The sequence below is a fragment of the Drosophila miranda genome, chromosome XR (assembly GCF_003369915.1).
Source record: "Drosophila miranda strain MSH22 chromosome XR, D.miranda_PacBio2.1, whole genome shotgun sequence".
Classification (NCBI taxonomy): Eukaryota; Metazoa; Arthropoda; class Insecta; order Diptera; family Drosophilidae; genus Drosophila; species Drosophila miranda.
In genome coordinates this window covers 43,251,432-43,273,449 of record NC_046674.1, presented here as the reverse complement: position 1 = coordinate 43,273,449, position 22,018 = coordinate 43,251,432, and the positions used below count along the sequence as shown (strand labels likewise).

Genomic DNA, 22,018 nt, shown 5'->3' with positions numbered 1-22,018 from the left:
GCCTTGGGAGCGTTTTGGTCTCGAGCGCCGCCACTTTGGATTTGGAAGTCAACAACTCATCCCAATCTAAATTGATAAGCCAAAGTTCCTGCAATAGGGTCTTTCTTTTTATGACGATAGGAATTAGCAAACTACTTAGATGTCATCGTATGTTCCGTTTTGTCCCTCGGAGACCCATAACTAAATTGTCAATTTTGAACTTAATGGCAACGTCAGTAGGTAACCATGAGATTCCTCACGCCTTTGTCGACTCTGAATCCGAGATTGCTATGGGTTTGGCTGTACTCAGATGCGGTGATCTCGGGTGAGTTTGAAAACCACTTAGTCAACTCAAACCCTGTGGTCTGGAGAACCTGAGACACTTCCGACTTAATTGCCCTTAGCTTCTTTACGCATGCAGCACCAGTCAAACATATCATCGACGTAAAAGCCGGACACAATAACATCAGTAGCTTTAGGAAAAGCGAGCTTTGCAGACTCCATCAACCTTTACAAACACCGCTTAGCTAAAAAAGGGCCTGGTCCAGTCCCATAAGTTACTGTGTTAAGCTTGTACAATCTCAAGGATTCAAAAGGGTTTCTTCTCCACATTATGAGCTGAAACTGCGTATCTTCATTCACCATCACTTGGCGATACATCTTTTTAACATCTTCAGTCAGGGCAAACCTGTGCAGACGGAAGTGGAGCAAGGTCCGATCATCAGAATATTATTCAATGCCATCTGTGAGAACAATGCCATCGAACACGACACGGAGCTTGGGGGCTTCAGGAAACACTGATGTGAAATAACGTAGGGTGGAGTTGAAGGAATAGTATTGTCAGTAGGAAACATATGACCTAAGGAGAGGTATTCTTCCATGAATTCCAAGTACATTTTCTTCAGCTCTGGGTCACGATGCAATCTTCTTACAAGCGACAAAAACCGACCCTTAGTATAGTCAAAACAGTTGCCTAAGCAACTTGGATCTGATTTAAACGGGAGCCTTAGAACATTTTTAAAGAGTTGGAAAGGCAGAACCTTGCTTAATTTGACCAACAGCTAATAATCCAAAAAACGATTCTGCTCCTATCAGCATATCTATTCTTTGTGGCTTGTAGAAATAGGGATCTGCCAGTGTTAGGTTCTCTGGGATTCGTCAGTCAGTCACATTCACTGACTGATCCAAAAATCAAAGGAGAACCTTTGAGAATTAGATTCACCAATTCCAAGCAAGTTTATACACGACTCCACTCTACGGATCTGTAAGCGGCGAGCAAGTTCTTCGGTAATAAAATTGGTTTTAGATCCTGAGTCAAGCAGAGCTCTGGCCAAAATGTGTTCACCGTTCTTAGTTCGGACACTTACGATCGACGTAGCCACGTCCAACGATGTCGGATGCAGAACATGTGACGTGCAAGGCTGATCCTGATTTGACGGAGGAGAAGCACTATCTTGGGGTGGGGGCAACGCGAGACTATTAGAAGTCACTGTGTATCTATGCTATAATGTATGATGTGAGCAGCCACACACCTGACATTTATTGGCTTTGCATTTTAAAACTGCGTGGCCTTTTCGCAGACAATTAATGCATAAAGATGCTGACTTGGCAAACTCGAACCGTTGCATAACCGAGAGACACGAAAATGGAGTGAAATTTGACACGACATGGCCTGGTCTCCTGGCCTTGTCGATTATTCAGCAGACATTTTCTAGTATCGGCGATTCAAGACTGTCTCAAAGTCGGACCAAATATGACCATCTTCTCATAAGTAAGCTGTTCTTCCCACTTTTGTTTAGTCGCTGGATCGACTCTGTTCAAAACGAGATGAATGAGCATTGCATGCGAAATTTTTGAATCGTCTCCAATCGACAGTAACGACCCTTAAATCAACGATGTCAATGAGGTTTTTTAAGGACGATGCGGACAGTGATTGCAGTAAACGATATATGTATAACTGTTGCATCCAAATAGCGGTTCACATATGTAAAGTTATGTAAAGTTTCCTCTTGTGATGGTAGGGCAGCCCTCGGCGGTAGCAGAAATGAAGAGAAAACCTGAATGTTGGTGCGACCGACGCGATGAATGGAACAAATTCGATTGCTGTTTTGTACACGTAAAAACCACGACGCGGGCAACGATCATACACCTTATTCTCTTATATAGAATAATATATATATATGATATGCATATGTAATATATATGTTACAGTATCCACTGTTCTGCACTTTTCTGTGTCACTGTCACTTTTGTTTTTTTTTTTTCTTATAACCACAAATTTACAGCCCACCCGGGGCGCCATGAAAATTTAAAAGAGTTTTTCTAACTTTAAATCTCTTAATCTTTAATCTTTTGGCTGGCTGTAATTTTCTATTTATGGGGCGAGACAAAAGGAATACTGTGTGCGCTCTTATCCAATTTCAACGAATGTTCTATTTTTCTTACAACTTCATCTCTTAGTCTAGCCAACCTACGGTGCCACAGCGGGGCGAATTCAGCGGGGTTTGAACCATCGCGGGAGTGTTTATGTGGTTTTATAGTACCCGAGAATCGAGGTGTTTTTAGCATAGGCCAGCAGTTCATGTGCCGTCCTCTTGGAGGCCCTTGAGAGAGCCGGACAGTTGCAGATGATATGTTCCAGGGATTCTATTGCCCCAGGTTCATCACATTACAACTGTCTCTGTTGGTGATGCCTAGCTTTATTGCATGTGCAGCAGCCAGACAGTGACCTGTTATATTCCCAATAACAGTCCTTTCGTGGTAGGTGCAGTAAGTAGTGATTGAGTTTCTCGTTGCGTTCTATGCATATGATTTTCGAGGTTCTGCAGGTGGAGGTACTCCTCCACCTGCTTTCGGTTTGTGATCTAGCCTGCTTTTCTAGATCGCTTTGCAGCGTTTTAAGGGAGACAGGCACGTTCTCGGTTCTCCTATTCGCCAGCCAGACACCTTCCTTAGCTAGTACGTCCGCCGCCTCGTTTTCTTCGATGTCTTGGTGACTGGGAACCGAATAGATCCGCACTGACTTTGTCGTGCTTAAGGTATCTAGTGCCTCCCTGCTCGCCAGGATGCATCTGGAACTGACCACGGACGCCTGAATGGATCTAATTGCCGCTTGGCTGTCGACGAATAGATTGACCGCATCGTGTGCTCGTTCTATAAGCTTAGCGACCTCTGCTGCTTTCCTGATGATGAAAACTTCCGCTTCAGTCTAAGCCAGCTCCTACTCCTCCGTCCATCTTGGAGCCGTCCGTATATTCCCTTTTTCCAGTCTTCGGGTACCGGAGATGAGATAGTTTCGATGTCGAAGCAAGTTTTGGGGGATCATGTAATCGGTAGATCTGGTCTTGTGGCAACATATTTCCTGATGCGATTACGAGCTGTGCTGCCTTTCCTGCAATCAGGCGAGCGTGAATGGCCAGGGGGTCGATTCCAAGTACATTTTCGAGGGCTTTTGTTAGGGTTGACCTCAGCGCCCCTGAAGAGTCTTTTCCATAAGCTTATGGTTTGTCTTCTTTTCTGTAGCTTGTCACCACTCTAAGGCTCCATACAGCAGAGTTGGTCGCACCACAGAGAAGTAAATCCAGTGCATTAGAGCAGGTGACAGGCCCTACTGCTACTGAGCATCTTTTAGGATGCATAAAGCGCAATGGTGGCGCTGAGGAGCTGAGGGTCGGTGGACAAACACCCGTAATAAGTATGCTTATGTCATCTGCATAAGCTGTTATTTTTGGGGCCTTCCTTTCAAATCTCTTGATGAGGTCGTCGACCACCAAATTCCACAGTAGTGGCGACAGGACTCCACCCTGAGGTGTGCCTCTGTGAGCCCCGTTCACCATGGAAGCGGTGCCCCACTACGATTGCACCCGTCTACAACTTATGTTCTTGATCCAAAGGTTGATCGTTGCGTTCTCGATGGTGGCTACTAACGAGTATAGTGCCGTTCCCACCGATTTATTTTTGGTGTAGGCATGTTGGTTGGCTGACATCAGTCCCCCTTCCTCATTCCTGATGTGTAAATCCAATAGCTTTTCGAGTGTTTTTAGCAGAAAGGAGGTAAGGCTTATCGGTCTGTAATCCTAGGGACTCACTTGGCTGCACTTTCCTGCCTTTGGGAGGAAGACAACTCTCGAGGTTCTCCATTGGATAGGGATATAGCCCGTACTTAGATATCTGAGTATATTGCTGAGAGCCATGGGGTGATAACCTCTTTGGTCAATTGCGTTATGACTGGGAATATCCCGTCCAGTCCTGGTGTTTTTATGCCCGCGAGGAGTCTATGGCCCAGTGGATTCTCTTTGTGGTTAACAGATCTGTTGAGGGTGTTGTTCCTTGGTTGCTAGGTCCTAATGCTCTTTGGCGTCAGTGACCTCGGTGAATCCAGGGAAATGCGTCTCCATTAGTGCTATTAGGGCTTTTTTACTTTCCTCTGTCCACTGTCCGTTATCTAGTTTTAATTTACTATGTACTATGTGGACTATGTGGGCTGCTTTGAAAGTAGCTTCCGGAGCCTAGCGGTTTCAGGAACTTTCTCAATGTTGGAGCAGAAGTTCCTCCACGAGTTTCATTGTGTCTTGCGTATTTCCTTCTTGTAGCTCCTAAGTAGTATTTTTTATTCCTCATTGACGATCTCTTCGCTCGCTTGAGGTTGTTCCTTTGGAGAGAAAGATCTCGGTTCCACTAGAGTGGCTTGGACCTCTTCTTTGTTATTGAGGGGTTGCACGATACGTGGTAGGCATCCAGTAAATCCTTGAATAGGGTATCTAGGGACTTCTTTACATCCTCCGCGAGCTTCGAAGTAACTGTCTTTTTAAACTTTACCCAGTTTGTGTTCCAGGGATTCTATAGACTGTTATCTTCGAAGAGTTATCGAATTCGCACTTGAACTGGATGTACTTATGGTCTGAGAAGGATGGTCTTTCGAGGACTCTCCAGTCAGATACCAAAGTACTCTTTCCCGTGACGAGAGTTAGGTCTAGCACGTTTGACGAGGTGGGACCTACGAAGGTGTGTTCCTCCCCCACGTTTGCTACGTCTAAGTTAGTGGATAAGATAAAGTCTAGGAGTGACTCACCTCTATCGTTGATGTCGGAGCTTCCCCACACATTGGAGTTGGAGATTTCTGGAGCCGGCTTCCGTCACCAGACTCCTAAGCTCTTCCGGTGTTGCGGGCCTGTCATGTGCCATGTAGTAGGAAGCTGCCATCAGCGGCTTTTCCTCACTCTCCAGCATCACTACCGTCAGGTCATCCGTGCTGTAAAGAGACATAAGGTGAGCATGGATTCCCTTCCGTTCGAGTACGGCGGTTCTGTTCCTGCTTACCGATGTTGAGTAGAGAAGGTTGTATTTTGAGGACTTTAGTCCGGTCACAGAATTGCCTGACGCAATCCACGGCTTCTGGACTGAAGCAATGTCAGCGGGCCCTTGCTCCCTGGCAATGAGGAGCTCCGCCGGCGCTATCTTGATTTTATGAAGGTTGAGCTGCAGCACACTTAGTGTCATGGGTGGCTAACTCAACCTCACACGACGGGTTTACTATAATTGTCAGGTCACCGTCCTCCTCTTCCTCCGAGTCGTCCAGCGCGACCATGGACGGCCTCCACTATGTTCTCCAGACCTCTTTCTCGACCTCGCCTGCCTGAAGGGTGTGCGCATCTTTATCCTCGGGGTGGCGTTTTTTCATCCGTAGGTAGACGCTACCTACGCCCACCGCCATCTTCCCGAACTTGATATACAGGAGGTCCTCCGCCTCCTTGCTGATCTGGAAGATCACATGCTGACCCCCCTCGTTGTGTAATGGGTTACCAGCATGTAGAACTCTCCAGCCTGCCCTTGGCAAGTCTCTGCAGCAGCTTCAGTGCTCGCTCTCCTTGCACAGCAATGGGGAAGAGCACCTTCGCCTTTGGTATAGACGGGATCAACTCCCTGTCTAGAATCTCCAGCTTGGCCCCCTCCCACAGAGCTTCCAGTTGGGGCACCCTCTGCACCAGCCACTGCCGCGGTGGGTCGGCGTTACATTTGAGGATCTTGACCCCGTTCAGCCATCCCCCTCCATCAAACGTGGGCATGGGAGCGCTGGGGTCCTCCTCCATTCGCGAGAAGAGCGACTCGACGAGCTGCGCGTGGACTAGTTTCCACTGCGCCGCCGTCATCTTCCCATTCTCGTCACTGCGGTCGATAAAGTTTACAATGAGATGTCTCCTGGACACCGTGCTCATGGCCTTCTGTCTAGGATTCCTCGCCTTCGGCGGGGGGGCCTGAGGGGCCACCTTGGGCCTGCGTTGCCCCTGCTCGCCGGAGTGTCCTTGGCAGCACTCTTGATCGAGCGTTGCCTTTTGGTAGCCAACATCTCCTCCACCTTACAGAAATCAACACTCAATTAATCGACGCGCAGAACAAATAAGAAAATTAAGTTTGTACGCAAACAATAGGCGTACACTCGCGGTAAAGAATAGATTTTATGATTATAAATTAAATAAGGAGTTTACTAAAGGTTTTGTTTTGAAAAAAACCGGCTGTTTATGCAACTTAAGAGGAAAAGAAGCGAGGCGGAAAACAAAAACACGTCTGGACACTATAAAAGGAAAAGCCGTGTGACCGTTTATTTTTGTTCTTGGGAATCGGGGTATTCTTATTTCTCAGCTATATATTTTCTATAATTTTGCCTTTTCTTCGCTTCTGTATCGCCCATAGCTTCCCTACTCTTATGACCAGTGAAAGCCATCCGAAAATGTCATACATTTTCGCTTGTGTTGATAAAACTTGTCCTGCTTTTTCTTCGCTCATTTAAAATCTGATTGCACTCCCAATGTTTTTATCAATTCTTTTTTATTTTATTTATTACTTTATTCGCTTCTATTGATTTAATGGCTTCTTTATTATTTGATATACATTTTCGGTAGTGAAATCCTGACTCTTCTAATATTCGTGATGTTAAGTTAGGTAGAGGCAGCTCCAGCCTTGCTGGAGCACGGCACACATATGTAGGCCGCGTGGGATCTTCCTTTTTTTACGTCGTAGGAACTGGTAGATATCCAACCCGGATGCTCTTACAAAGTTTTCTATCTTTCTGGGACATTTTGTCGACATTTCTGAAATTTCAGTTATACAGGGCGAGCACAAGTGTTGTAGCCTTCTTCTGCTGAGAGCTGGACAGGAACAGAACAGGTCTTTTACCGCCTCATCCTCTTCCTCGTCCCTACAGCTACGGCCGTCATTATATGAGGCTCCCAGCGTGAGTGGGTCTCTTAGCCTAGTTCTATTCGCCTATTAGCCTATGTCTATTGGCTATGTCTATGATCTTCTTACCAGAGTACAGATTATCTTGATCTTTTTCATCAATATTTATTTATTTTCCTGTAAGTTTTTTCAATGTCGGCTGGTACTAAAAATGCATGTGCCCGCCAAGATAGTATAATGTCCATGATGATCTGTTTGAATTTTTGGACCCGTATATATTACCATTTTTAGACTTTTGCCATTTTTTGTTTTTGCTGAAGCATCACTACTCTTAATTTGGTTTTTAAACTTGTTTCTGTGATCACTGCTTGGTGTGATCTCCATTTCCCTTATTCCTTTGTACTTATCATATGCCCTACATCTTTGAGTTTTTTCTTGCTTCTCGCATACTCCTCTTTTCTTTCTGGATATTTTTGAAACTTTTTTTAAAGTTAATAAGTCTTCCACTAACTTGTTTTATATTTTTAAACAGGATGGTCACCACGTACCTCCCCTCTTTGTTTCTTTTTGTTTTTTTTTCCAAAATTTTCCTTGCAGAATCTTGCTCCTAAATCATCTCTTTCTTCTTCCACTAACTCCCAAAATTTTTCTAACTTCAATAGATTCTTCTTTATAGCTTTTTTAGCTATCTTTTTTTTTAACATGTTTTTATGCTTTGCTACCGTCTGCTACGACCTACTTACCTTAGTAAATTGACTATATGCGCAGTGTTAGCATCTTTTCAGTAAAAGTGACAAGCGGATTGATTTAGTACGTAAGTACTCATTATTGCATCAAACCAAGAAATAAAAAAAAAAAAAATGAATTTGTTGCCTCCAATATGTATTATATCCGACAGGATGAATGCTCAAGCATATATAGAATTGGTAGATAAAGAACTTTTTTAATTTTCTGAGCATTTCCATGCTGATCAATGGACATTTCAGCAGGATAATGCGCCAATTCATGTTTTCCGGGCCTCAATGGGTTATTTTGAGACCCACAATATACCGTTGATAAAGTGGGCAGCAATGAGTCTAGACTTAAATCCAATTGAGTATCAGTGTGGCTTCCTTGCAGCAAAAATGTATGCCTTTACAATAGTAAAATACAGTACGATAACTTGAAGGACTTAAAACAAGCGATCGTTGCAGAATATAACAATATTGAGTTATTAATATAATAATAATTATTAATAGAGTTAATTTTCCTAATGGCTGATATAGCCATTTTCTATGTAAAAAATATAAAACTATTTGTTTTTGTTATTTAAAAAATGTATATTGCATTTTTTTCTGCCTTTTTGTTTTGCACGTATTAACAGCTAACCAAATAAAAATATAAAATAAATCAAGAATATAGGTGTTGAAAAACAGTCATTTAAAGCAGTGCAAATGTAGCCATTTTACTAAGGTATCTCATTTTCCATTAACTTGAAAACCAACCTATTTTCTTTTGATGAATCTCCCTTCGCTTCCTTTAGAACGCGAAATGATTTCTTCACTTGTATGTTTTGTTGTTGTATGTTTTTCGTTTGTTTTGGACTGCTAGGTCTGTTTGTTTGAATTGTCTTTTGCTTGTGACGCTATGTCTTGACAGATTTTTACTTTAATTTTTTCTATCACTTGCATTATCTGTTCAAATTGTTTTAAATGAAAGTAATCGTATTCGATTACTCCAATTCGCTTCAGATTTGCAGGTCAAATTGCTTTTTTAGTTCCTCTAACTTTTCAAATGTTTCATTATAAAACCGCTGGCTTCTCATCTTCTCACTACCTCTACAATCTTCTATTGCATCTGTAACAACTAATAACTGTAATAACTGTTTTCTCTGCCAATTTTTGTGAGCTACTTTTTTTCACAAATGAGAACAACTATTTTTTATTCAAACGAAAACCGATTGTCAAGTGGTCTTTCGATTTCCTTAAATCTTTGGGATATAACCTCAACCTCAACTCCCATAACTACTGCTTTCCCAACTAACACCTCTACGTCCACTGCTCCCGTCTCAACAAATTACTCTGTGACCCCTCTATCTGTTCTTACTGCGGTTGCTCCTTCAAAACCTATTTTCTCGACTCATGGCATCGGCTACGGAGGTCATGGTCCGAAACTTTATATTGTCTAAACTCAACATAGATAGTTCTGCGGGTCTCGTAGTTACCAAATTTAACTTCAATGTCAAGCGAAACATCTCCTCTTTTAAAATTCTCGTCCCTGATAAGCATGTTAATAGTTTGCTCGACCCCTCTTTCTGGCCGGTGCATACGATTAGTCACCTCTTTACAAATCGTCCCACCAGCCCGGATCATCGAGTAGGTATTCTTCCAACTCCATCTGCTCCATCTGCAACTCCGTCTGCTACATCTTCTGTAGCAAAAAACTAGCTTCCCCTAGTACGTTAAAGATTGCCTATCAGAACGTTCGTGGCTTGGGCAGCAAGCTCAACAAGTGACAAATTTAACATTTATAGATCGGATCGTCCATCTCGTGGTGGTGGTGTCCTGATTGCTGTCCGTTCTGACATAACATCCCAACTTTTTTCTGTCGAAGCTCATAACAATATTGAAATTATAGTAGTTAAGCTTCGACTCTCCTCGATAAATCTATTTATATCGTGCTCTTACATCCCACCGTCCTCTGAATTTTCAACCTACATGCTTCATGCAGCCCTTTTTCAAACTGTTTCGTCCCAACTTAATGAGTCCGATTTTCTTATCGTCCTCGGAGATTTCAATCTTCCAAATATTTCCTGGTCTCCATCCAAAGACTCCAACCAGATGTTCCCAATCATGCAGCACGATTTCGTTGATTCTCTGTCCGACTCATCATTGGGTCAGATAAACGGCATATGCAATAGCATTGGTAGGATTTTAGACCTTGTCTTTAATACCGACTCTACGAACACTTTAGTACGCCGAGGTTCCCCTCTATCTTTTCCCGAAGACCTTTACCATCCTACCCTGGAAATAGATGTCCAGCTGCCTTTACCTGGTCCCACCAAATCCTGCATAAAGCCTTCAGCTATATTTTGCTTCAAGAGGGCTGATTTTACCTCTTTGAATAGCGCACTTTCTCTGATAGATTGGTCATTCCTCGACGACTTTCGTGAGATCGAGCCCGCCACTAACGCTTTCTATAGCACTGTTTTTTCCATCTTTCCTACCTTTGTTCCATTAGTTTTCCCTCTCAGAAATCTTTCTGGCCCTATTTGGTTTACTCCGCGGCTAGTAAACCTAAGGAATATAAAATCTCGTTTATATAAGAGGTTTAAACTGTCTGGCTCGCAGTCAGATTCTCTAAGTATTCAATTGCAAAATCTAAATTTTCAATTTGTAATACCCTATGCTATAATAGTTATTTGGCAAAATGTAAGCTCAACTTTAAACGAGATCCTAAACAATTCTTTAAGTTTGTTAACTCTAAACGTAATTCTTCACAATATCCCTCTTCTTTACACTTCAATGGTACTTACGCAGATAACAATTCCGATATCGCTAACCTATTTGCTTCATTTTTTCAACTTTGCTACTCTGCTCCTTCTAATAACATGCCCTCTATTCTCGCCTCACCCCACGACTATCCTGCCGCGCACTTATATCCTATCCCTTTTAATAGTTCAAGTTGTATCCACCCCCCCTTTATTGATTAGGATGGCCTTCTAACTAATTTAAAATCATGTAAATTTTCTTTCTCCACTGGTCCAGATTTGGTTCCCAGTGCCGTGCTCAAACTCTGTGCGGATTCTCTTTGCGTGCCCCTCTTGAAACTGTTCAACCTCTCTCTCGAGCTTGGTGATTTTCCCACCGTCTGGAAAGAATCCTACATAATTCCTATTCATAAAAAGGGGTCTAAATCAGACGTCTCAAACTACCGTTGTATCTCCAATTTATCTGCCATTCCTAAACTCTTCGAAAAAATTATTACTTCTCAGCTCCAACACTTTTGTAGTTCCCTGTTATCAGAATCACAGCACGGATTTGTGAAACGTCGCTCCGTTTCGTCTAACCTGCTTGAATTTTCCTCCTTCGTAACTGCCGGATTTGCAAAGCAATGTCAAACTGACGTAGTTTATACTGATTTTAGTAAAGCTTTCGATTCAGTTAATCACAATCTCCTCATCCACAAACTATCTCTACTAGGATTTCGGACTAAACTTTTTCACTGAACTAATGCGTACCTTTGCAATCGTTCTCAGCGTGTCTGCTTCCAATCTTCTCTTTCTAAACCAGTTTTTGTCTCTTCGGGTGTGCGGCAAGGTAGCCATCTCGGGCCCTTATTATTTAACCCCTTTATCAATGATCTTCCACAAGTTTTAACTAATTCACGAGTCTTAATGTATGCTGACGATGTCAAGCTATGTTTTTCCTACAGCGATCCGGTGTCCCCGTTATTTCTTCAATCAGATCTCGACGCTCTCAACAATTGGTGTACTATTAACGCTCTTCCTCTTAACATTTCCAAATGTAACGTCATGACCTTCCATCGCAACAAGCCTTACCTATTTGACTTTACAATTAATAACATTTCCTTCGAACGCCTGTACAAAGTTAATGACTTAGGCATTATCTTCGTTCCGAACTTATGTTTTAATTCTCATATATCCGCTATCTCGAATAAAGCCAAAGGAGTCCTTGGCTTTATCAAAAGATGGTCGAAGGAATTTTCTGACCCCTATACCACTAAACTACTCTACGTTTCTCTTGTACGGCCTATCTTGGAATATGGTTCCTGTATCTGGTCTCCCCATTACCAAAAATATCAAGATATGCTAGAGTCCGTTCAAAAACAATTCCTTATCTTTGCCCTGCGCGGACTTAATTGGGACCCCTCTCGTCATCTTCCTTCTTATGAGAGTCGGCTGCGCCTCATTAACTTGCACTCTCTTGAAAGCCGTAGAACTTGTCATGGAATTCTCTTTCTCCACAAACTTCTCCTAGGCGAGGTTGAATCTTCGGCCCTCATTAGCCTTATCAGAATTGCTGTCCCATCCCGCCCGACTAGGCATTACTTTCCTCTCCGTCTTCCTCTCTGTCCTTCAAACTACTCTGACCATGAATCTTTCCGTAGCCTTTGCCGCGATTACAATAAATTTTTCCATCTTTTTTCCTTTGATGCTTCCAAAGTAAAATCTTCTTTAATGAATAATTGAAGTTAACTTCTTTCGGCCTTGTATTGTGTTACTGTACTTTCCAGTAGCAGATAATTTTATGATTTGTACATTCCTATTTTTACACAGTTTAACTGTCCATAGTTGAACTCTAAACATTAAACATTAAACATAATAGTCTTAGGTAAGATTGTTAGAATCCAAAAAGGAAAGCCGCTAGGCCATGTTGAGTATAAACGGCAAGATGAATTTGAATACAAATTGCAGACAATGTAGCTCAATATATATGTGTGTATATATGTATGTACGTTGTTTAAAATTATATTAAAAAAAAAGATTTGGCTACAAAAATATAAAAAAAAATGTTTTCTAAGTTTAGTGAGACAATTTTTTAATTTTTTAATGTACAGTGTGCGCCATCTCTTATGTCGGCATCAAAACATTGATTAACTTTCACATTTGCTTCGGACGGCTCGATGAACCTAATGATCAAATCCTACTGATCACCTTTTCGCCCAGTAGGCCTATCCGGGGTTTTTCTTCAAAGCCCCACGTAAGTCGCCTTGCGCAGTGCGTAATTACCACTATGTTTTTTGTTTACGTCGGCTTCTTTACGCCTACCGATCTACTTTATGTTGGAAGGATTTCCATCTAATAAATGTTCAGTTACTGACGTTCGATAAGTAAGGATTTTATTTAGTAAAAATGTGCGGTTAATATACAATTTTGATGCTTACAATTGTTTCCTTAGGTCTACAGATAAACTATGGGTTATTACCCATATCATGGATTTCATCTAAATACTCTACATGTTTCATCCTAATAGTAAAACTACCTATTAATTTTCACCAATCCGGAATTTCAAATTGTAGAAACGTAACAATATTCGAAAGTTATAATCAAATAGGTCATTAGGTGTAAAGTCGACAAACGTCGAGCATGAATTAACATTAGAAGATATGTAAGTAGCGGTCGCAGTTCTTCTCTATGTGTTTCCTATCTCTCATGACAAGTCCGTGAATAATTGAGAGAGATCGCGGTCTGGGTTAGCTGTTTACATAAATCGTAAGATTATTTAAATGCTTAGTGAGTATCGGGTATATAAGTAGAGCCTTTGCCGCGGGCCACTGCTCATTTATCTTGCACTGAACAAATTTTCCGCAAATGTTTTTTTTTGCTCAAAACATTTTCATGTTTGAAATAAATTTGCACTGTAATGAAAGAAAAGGTTTAAGCTTCATGTATATTGGCCGCGGAAAGAGCCGCGGCTCTACTTTTATACCCGTTACTCAGTCAGTATATATGGAAACTTTTGATTTATGTAACTTATACAATTCACTCAGCCCTCGCTTAATACGGGACATATGTTTCTAGAAAACCTCGTGTTAATCGAAATCGTTTTTAGCGTGACATGGATTCAGTACAAAATACGGGGGGGTTCCGTTCTTAGAATTCAAAATAGGCAACAACAAATTTTTTTTATTTTTCATATTTCGTATTTTTATTCAAGTTTCATAAACACATTAAAAAACGAGGTGGAACGTTGTGAGTTGCTGCGGACACCGCAACTCTACAGTTATACCCGATACTAAGTCAGTATGGCTCTCTCCGGCAGACGCCGCTAATATTGAACGACACGACAAAGAGTGCGTGCGAGAGAGACAGAAAATCAGTCTGAGCGTGACGTCGGGGGCTGCGTAGCCACTGCAAATTGATTTGTTCCTTTTGGCTACAAAAATGGTCCGATCTGATCCAGATTCAGCAATCTGATAGATATGGTCATTATCTATGATTCTGCGTTTTTAGTTTTCTCGAATGTGCAATATTGTGGATGCAACAGATTTTCGTCTTTTGTGTGGGCGGAAGGGGGTGGGGCGAAATTCTGAGATATACGTTTTATAGTGAGATCTAACAGAAGTGCGGATACCAAATTTGGTTACTCTAGCCTTAATAGTCTCTGAGATTTGTGGATGCCCCAGATTTTCGTCCTTTGCGTGGGCGGAAGGGGGTGTGGCGAAATTTGGACACGAAACGGTCAAGGTCCGATATCACAGGAGTGTGGATACCAAATTTGGTTGCTCTGGCTCTTATAGGTTCTGAGATCCTTGAACTCATATTTTGTTTTCTCGAATGTGCAATATTGTGGATGCAACAGATTTTCGTCTTTTGTGTGGGCGGAAGGGGGTGGGGCGAAATTCTGAGATATACGTTTTATAGTGAGATCTAACAGAAGTGCGGATACCAAATTTGGTTACTCTAGCCTTAATAGTCTCTGAGATTTGTGGATGCCCCAGATTTTCGTCCTTTGCGTGGGCGGAAGGGGTCGTGGCGAAATTTGGACACGAAACGGTCTCGGTCCGATATCACAGGAGTGTGGATACCAGCCGAGTCGATAAAGCCCTGTCTGTTTGCCCGTCTGTCCGTCCCAATGAGCGCCTAGTTCTCAAAGACTATAAAAGCTAGAGAAACGATATTTTCTATCCAGACTTCTGTGATATGTCACTGTTACAAGTATATTTAAAAACTCCGCCCCGCCCACTTCCGCCCTCACAAAAGACGAAAATCTGTGGCATACACAATATTAAAGATACGAGAGAACCAAAAACGAACAATCGTAGAGAATGACCATATTTTCTTGTCTGCAGAATCTGATCGTATTATTATTATAGCCAGAATCAAGAAAACAATTTCATTCTCTCTCGCTCTGTCTCTCTCTAACACACAGGTTTCATGGTCGGTTTTGCCTATTGCAAAAAGTGAGTTCCTAGATCTCAGAGACTATAAAAGCTAGAGTAACCAAATTTGGTATACCCAATCCTGTTAGATCTTACTATAACAAATTTCGCCCCACTCCCTTCCGCCCCCACAAAGAACGAAAATCTGTGGCATCCACAATATTGAAGATACGAAATCCGAGAAACTAAAAACACACAATCTGTTCCTTGCCGTCAATAGTCAGTGTTATAATCATTACCTTTCACAATGTAGTAGTAACTTTCGTAGTGATCCTAAAAAATTCTATTCGTTCGTTAACTCTAAGCGCAAGTCAAACGTTTTTCCTCCGTCCCTTCATTACCAGAACAAAAGAGAAGCTTCTGCTGTTGGTATTGCAAATTTATTCGCTAACTTTTTCCAAACAACGTACTCGTCTCATATTTACAACGCATCCACTCCGTATCCGTACCAGCTACCTCAAGCTAACAGCATTTTTCTGCCCTTTTTCGAGGAAAGCGTTGTTCTGGAAGGTTTGTCATCTATGGACATATCGTTTTCTGCGGGTCCAGATAAGGTACCAAGTTGCATCTTAAAACACTGTGCCCAGTCCCTTTGCAAACCCTTGACCTTTCTCTTCAACCTCTCCTTGGAACAGTCTTGTCTCCCAGTAATTTGGAATGAGTCCTACATCATTCCGCTTCACAAAAAAGGTTCAAGATCAAACATTGAAAACTATCGTGGTATCGCAAAGCTTTCCGCCATCCCGAAGCTTCTTGAGTTCCTGGTCACCCGGCAACTGCAACATCTTTGTTGCAGCTTGATATCTCCGTCGCAACACGGTTTTTTCAGACATCGTTCAACATCGACTAACCTTCTTGAGTTTTCTAACCTAATCCACCGTGGTTTTCAAATTGGTTTGCAGACGGATGTAGTTTTTACGGACTTCAGCAAGGCATTCGATTCTGTGAACCATGCTCTGCTTATTCAAAAGCTCTCTTTATTAGGGTTCCCAACGAATCTTCTAGATTGGATTTTGTCCTATCTCTCTAACCGTACTCAACGTGTTTTGTTTTCTAACGTGTTGTCAAATACCGTTAATGTTATTTCAGGTGTGCCACAGGGAAGTCATCTGGGCCCGCTTCTGTTTATTTTATTTGTGAACGACCTTCCTCAAGTTATAACATACTCTACTACACTAATGTATGCTGATGATGTCAAAATCTGTCTTTCTTACTCTGATTGGTATTTGCACACACGCCTTCAACTTGATCTAAGTGAACTACTATTGTGGTGTTCAACTAATCTTCTTTTTCTGAACCTTTCCAAATGCAAACTTATGACATTTTACCGTCGCGCTCCTCATTTTGTCTCATATGTTCTAGGAAATCATGTCCTTGAGCGAATTTCGAGTTCAAATGACCTCGGAGTCCTTTTTGATCATAAGATGTGTTTCAACACCCATATAGCTGCAACTGTAAATAAAGCTAAGGGTGTTTTAGCGTTCATCAAGCGTTGGTCCAAGGAGTTTGACGACCCGTACGTTACGAAACAACTGTACATCTCGTTAGTACGTCCTATATTGGAGTATTGTTCTTGTGTGTGGAGCCCGCAGTATAAAGAGCAGCAGGCTGTTATTGAATCCGTGCAAAAGCAATTTTTAATTTTTGCCCTTCGGAACTTTAACTGGGACTCGGGTAGAATCTTGCCACCCTACCGGTCTAGGCTAAATCTTATTGACCTGCCGTCGTTGCACCATCGCAGAATATGCAATGGCGTAATGTTCGTGCACAAGCTCCTTCTTGGGACTGTTGACTCCCAAACTCTCTTAGGTCAGATTGACTTGGCCGTTCCATCTAGACCTACCCGTACTTTTAGGCCTATCCGTCTACCCATATGTAGGTCTAATTATGCTGATCATGAACCTTTTAGGGTTTTATGCCATAATTATAACTCCCTCTGTCAAACCCTATCCCCTGAACTGTCTCTTAAACTAATTGCATGCAATATTTATAATCATTTAAATTTAGCTAACTTTTAACTTATCTTTTTCCGCCTTTAGTAACTAAGCACCATTATTAACAGATAATTTGTTAATTTAATAATAAATAAATAAATAAAAATTTGGTTTCTCTGGCTCTTATAGGTTCTGAGATCCTTGAACTCATATTTTGTTTTCTCGAATGTGCAATATTGTGGATGCAACAGATTTTCGTCTTTTGTGTGGGCGGAAGGGGGTGGGGCGAAATTCTGAGATATACGTTTTATAGTGAGATCTAACAGAAGTGCGGATACCAAATTTGGTTACTCTAGCCTTAATAGTCTCTGAGATTTGTGGATGCCCCAGATTTTCGTCCTTTGCGTGGGCGGAAGGGGTCGTGGCGAAATTTGGACACGAAACGGTCAAGGTCCGATATCACAGGAGTGTGGATACCAAATTTGGTTGCTCTGGCTCTTATAGGTTCTGAGATCCTTGAACTCATATTTTGCAATTGGCAAAACCGACCATGAAACCTGTGTGTTAGAAAGAGACAGAGCGAGAAAGAATGAAATTGTTTTCTTGATTCTGGCTATAATAATTATACGATCTGGTTCAGATTTTGCACTCTAGAAGATATAGTCATCTTCTACGATTCTGAGTTTTTAGTTTTATACTATCTTTAAAAATGTAGATGCCACAGATTTTCGTCCTTTGTGGGGGCGGAAGTGGGCGGGGCGAAGTTTTGAAATATTTTTGTAGCAGTGACATATCACAGAAGTCTGGATCCAAAATATCGTTGCTCTAGCTCTTATAGTCTTTGAGCACTAGGCGCTGAAGGGGACGGACGGACGGACGGACGGACGGACGGACGGACGGACAGACAGACAGACAGGGCTCAATCGACTCGGCTATTGATGCTGATCAAGAATATATATACTTTATGGGGTCGGAAACGATTCTTTCTGGACGTTACACACATCCACTTTACCACAAATCTAAGTCCAGAATAAAGCGTTTCCGACCCCATAAAGTATATATATTCTTGATCAGCATCAATAGCCGAGTCGATAAAGCCCTGTCTGTTTGCCCGTCTGTCCGTCCCAATGAGCGCCAAGTTCTCAAAGACTATAAAAGCTAGAGAAACGATATTTTCTATCCAGACTTCTGTGATATGTCACTGTTACAAGTATATTTAAAAACTCCGCCCCGCCCACTTCCGCCCTCACAAAAGACGAAAATCTGTGGCATACACAATATTAAAGATACGAGAGAACCAAAAACGAACAATCGTAGAGAATGACCATATTTTCTTGTCTGCAGAATCTGATCGTATTATTATTATAGCCAGAATCAAGAAAACAATTTCATTCTCTCTCGCTCTGTCTCTCTCTAACACACAGGTTTCATGGTCGGTTTTGCCTATTGCAAAAAGTGAGTTCCTAGATCTCAGAGACTATAAAAGCTAGAGTAACCAAATTTGGTATACCCAATCCTGTTAGATCTTACTATAACAAATTTCGCCCCACTCCCTTCCGCCCCCACAAAGAACGAAAATCTGTGGCATCCACAATATTGAAGATACGAAATACGAGAAACTAAAAACACACAATCATAGAGAATGACCATATCTATCAGATTGCTGAATCTGGATCAGAGCGAATCATTCTTCAAGGCCGCTTCGCCTTTTAATTTGATGCTGTGAATGGAGAACCGTTTTTTAAATTTCTCGACCCATCCATTACTAGCAACGAAATCTATGCTGGAAGAGGGCTCTCCATTTTGCTTGAGCAGTTCATAAATCCTGAGCGCCTTTTTCTGAATGATACGCTTGTTTAAAGTGACCTTTTTTTGTAGCTATCATGTACCCAAATGCTTAGTGCTCTTTCCAATTTCTCTAAAATAGGTGCACGTGCCCTACTGGTAAATTTTGTAGATGTACACGACCCAATACTGCTGCACGTATTTCAGTTTCTTTTTTTTTATAACTCGAAGTCAAGTCAAGGCTTCTTGCAATTTTCGTAATAATGGGCAATTTAAAGCGGTTTAGAATTTATTTCTATAGAAAAACCTTTTCGTTTTAAAGGTGATTTTTTCTGTTTTTCAGCCTCTGTAAAAGCTGAAATATTATAAATTTGAAATAAATTTATATTTTATTTATTTACTTTATGATCTCGTCAAGTTGTTCCACCTTTTCACTTACCACAAAATCTTTAATTATTTATTTATGCGTCTGCAAAGATCCTGATTTTTTAACCTTCCAGAACACTTCCTATCTTACATCTGACAGCTCAAATGTGGGATTCCCCTTTTTTTGACACGCACCCCATCGTATGATACAAATACAAATAATCTCAAGCAGTTCTCAATCGACAAAAAAATATCGATGCTTTGCAATCGTGTAAGAACGAGGTTTCCACTGTATTAAAAGGGGGAAGTTAACAAATTTGTAATCGTGTTAGACCGAGTTCGGGCTGAAACAGTTTGTGTTAACCGAGGGCTAGGTGTATATTTTATACGTATCGCTCCCCGCTGCCAGGAGTAAGCACGTGTAAGAGAGAGAGAAAGCACATGGAAACGGTAAAAAATTATTTTGTTTATGGTATAATAATCTGATTTGATCAGAAATCTGATAGATATGGTCATTCTTTTTTTATACCCGATACTCAAAATGAGTATTGGGGTATATTAGATTTGTGGTAAAAGTGGATGTGTGTAACGTCCAAAAGGAATCGTTTCCGACCCCATAAAGTATATATATTCTTGATCAGCATCAATAGCCGAGTCGATTGAGCCATGTCTGTCTGTCCGTCTGTCCGTCTGTCCGTCCGTCCGTCTGTCCGTCCCCTTCAGCGCCTAGTGCTCAAAGACTATAAGAGCGAGAGCAACGATGTTTTGGATCCAGACTTCTGTGATATGTCACTGCTACAAGAATATTTCAAAACTTTGCCCCGCCCACTTCCGCCCCCACAAAGGGCGAAAATCTGTGGCATCCACAATTTCGACGATACGAGAAAATTAAAAACGCAGAATCGTAGAAGATGACTATATCTTCTAGAGTGCAAAATCTGAACCAGATCGTATAATTATTATAGCCAGCATCAAGAAAACAATTTCATTTTTTCTCGACCTGTCTCTCTCTAACACACACGTAGCATAGGCGGCTTTGCTTAGAGTAAAACATTAGCGCCTAGATCTCAGAGACTACAAAAGCTAGAGCAACCAAATTTGGTATCCACACTCCTAATATATCGGACCGAGACGAGTTTGTTTCAAAATTTCGCCACACCCCCTTCCGCCCCCGCAAAGGATGAAAATCTGGGGATATTCACAAATCTCAGAGACTATTAAGGCTAGAGTAACCAAATTTGGTATCCGCACTCCTGTTAGATCTCACTATAAAACGTATATCTCAAAATTTCGCCCCACCCCCTTCCGCCCCCACAAAGGACGAAAATCTGTTGCATCCACAATATTGAGGATACAAGAAAACTAAAAACGCAGAATCATAGATAATGATCATATATATCAGATTGCTGAATCTGGATCAGATCAGATCATTTTTATAGCCAAAAGGAACAAATCAATTTTCACTGGCTACGCAGCACCCGACGTCACGCTCAGACTGATTTTCTGTCTCTCTCGCACGCACTCCTTGTCGTGTCGTTTAATATTAGCTGCGTCTGCCGGAGGAGAGCCATACTGACTTAGTATCGGGTATAACTGTAGAGTTGCGGTCTCCGCAGCAACTCACAACGTTCCCCCTCGTTTTAATTCTGCTCTGTCGGATTTCTCGTATCTTAAAAATTCGCCCTTTGGCGACGTAAAAAAAATGGGGAAATACACTGGTTGCAGTGTGATATCATAAGGGTCTCCTTACAAAATTTGTGTCTAGCTCTTAAAGTCTCTGAGATGGAGGCGCTAATTAAGACGGACGGAGAGACTTTCTCTTATATATAAAGTTTAGTACTAAAGTGGCAGCACATCCAACTATGTCTTTTTTTCATTTCAAAATCCCTTTCAGAATCTTTATATTTAAGCACATTTATATAAAGTATATATTGAGCATACATACTCGTTTACTATTGAAATTTACTCTAAAATAATGCTTATTCAGTAAATTTAAATACAATATTTAATGTTTTCACATATTTCATATCTTTTTTCTTTGTTTCATTAGTTACCTTCCTACATCAGAAGTTATTTATGACAACAAAATGTCAAACGCGTCACTAAATTTTTAAAACAACATTTATATTCAAACAAGAAGGATCGGAGCCGCAAAATATGCTGTTTAAGTATTATATATCAAATATAGTTCATTCGCTATAACCTTATTTTAGCAACTAACTTTTAAAATCATTCAAAACACAGACATAAGAGCGAGTAACCAATTAATAAAATTTATTAAGTTTACTAAGATGTAAAAAAAAGTAATATTTAAAATGAAATAAAATTCAGGGAAGGTATTTTTTAAATTACGAGTAAATATTACACACCTTTTTTTGGTTCTTTGGCTGAAGTGAAAGAAATATTGCAATTTATATGTTATCTTATAAGCAATTTGACATACATAAATACTAAATAACTATATCTATTATCACTACGTTTCAAATCACAGCCCACTCTTATATCATGTTTGAAAAATTTCTCCTTTACTTAACCAAATTTATATTATGTCATATTATGAAAAAGTGTAATTCATTTACAACGAAAAAAGTTTTTTTAGTTGATGAATTTGTTTGTGTTATATAAAAATTCAATGTATTTTCCAAGGTGTATCTTACTCAAATTTTTAGCTGTTGAAAAGGTACGTATGTACATTAGAATTTTAAATACGACCATTTAATTAACAAAATAAACAAATATTCCATTTCCTTTAATTTTTTTTTAGTTGGTTCAATTTTCCATTTCTATAAGAATATGTATAACTATAAAACATACGTATATTCCATGATTTAATGTATTTCTTATTCGTCTTATTATTTTGTGTAATTTATATTATATAAATAAATATTGAAAAT

At 40.7% G+C, this 22,018-nt stretch overlaps 1 protein-coding gene across 2 annotated transcripts in view; it reads left to right on the top strand.

The window, feature by feature from the left end:
* Positions 1-21,483, top strand: part of LOC117186125 (clathrin heavy chain) — a 71,559-nt gene extending 50,076 nt beyond the window's left edge. For both annotated transcript variants that reach the window (XM_033386272.1, XM_033386273.1), the window contains exon 8: positions 21,175-21,483. The gene's annotated coding sequence lies outside the window, so the exon portion shown is untranslated. The remainder of the gene's footprint in view (positions 1-21,174) is intronic.
* Positions 21,484-22,018: the final 535 nt, after the last annotated feature.